We start from the raw sequence: 1,475 nt of genomic DNA on the forward strand, positions 1-1,475 counted from the left end.
ATGAATTTAAAAAAAGAAAAAAACTCCTGTATCCCTGGTCACCCCATCTCCTCTGTCTGAAGGGTCTTCACTCCATTTATTCATCCTTCCAGACCCAGCTCAGGTCTGTTCTTCAGAAGTGTTCCTGGAACAGTCGAGCTACAGGAAGTAAACCTCTGGCTCTCAAATTCCTGCACATCCCACTACACATGGCCTACACTTGGCTGCCTGTTTCTGGATCTTTCTTAACCCCCAGCCTAAGTATAAGCTACTGGAAAGGGGAAAACTGCCAGGAAGTGGGCAAGGTGTTTACAATCCACTGGCTCGCCCTCTTAAGAATTTTTTGCAGATGAGAAAACTAAGGTACTATGGGATTAAGTAACACACTGAAGGGCTATTTAGCTCCTAGAAACCTGGACCCTTATTAACACTATACTGCCTCTCCTTAAGGACAGAGACTATAAGCCTTCGTCTCCTCTGCAGGACCTAGCACTTTGTGTGACCACTAGGAACAAGAATATCCCTTTGTGTAGTGCTTACTATGTTCTAAGCACTGCCTACACTTAATATGTAGCAAATTATTTCATCTTCATGTCAACCTTATGGGAAGTATATTATTATTTTCCTTTGTTTTACAGAAAAGAGAACTTTTCTGTACTCAGAGTGGCTAAGTAACCAGCCCAAGGTCACACAGCCAGTAAGTGCTAGAGGCAAGATTCAACCCAGACAGTCTCACTCCAGAGTCCATGCTGTTTTTTGTTTTTGAGATGGAGTCTCACTTTGTCATCCTTGATAGAGTGCTGTAACATCACAGCTCACAGCAACCTCAAACTCTCAGGCTCAAGCAATTCTCTTACCTCAGCCTCCCAAGTAGCTGGGACTACAGGTGCCCGCCACAACACCCAGCTGTTTTTAGAGATTGGGTCTTGCTCGGGCTCAGGCTGGTCTCACACCTGTGAGCTCAGGTAATCCACCAGCTTCAGCATCCCAAGTGCTAGGATTACAGGCGTGAGCCACCCCATCTAGCCCAAAGTCCATGCTCTTAAGTACTTCATTCTGCTGCCTCTTGTGCTGTCCCATGGGTATGTATAGATTATTTAGTTGCTGATTTATAACTGAGGTAAGTGCATGCAGACTGTCCAGTCCTGGAAGCCAAAGTCTGTCTCAAAAACAAAAACCTTCTGAAAAAAGTAAAAGTTTGTACAGCAAAAGCCTTACTTCTAGCAAACTTAGGTGATTTGGCTCATGATGCTAAATGGAGCCATACCCTCTGCCACCACACCCTGGCTGACTGTGCGACTTTGGATAAGTTATACCACTTCTCTATGCCTCAATTTCCTTTTCTGAAAATAGCAATAATAGTAGTACCTCCTGGCCAGGTGTGGTGGCTCACACCTGTAATCCTAGCACTCTGGGAGGCCAAGGTAGGTGGATAGCTTGAGCTCACGGGTTCGAGACCAGCCTGAGAAAAAGCAAGACCCTGTCTCTATTAAAAA

Source organism: Otolemur garnettii, unplaced genomic scaffold, assembly GCF_000181295.1.
Source record: "Otolemur garnettii isolate 467f Iridium unplaced genomic scaffold, OtoGar3 scaffold00031, whole genome shotgun sequence".
NCBI classification, from domain to species: Eukaryota; Metazoa; Chordata; class Mammalia; order Primates; family Galagidae; genus Otolemur; species Otolemur garnettii.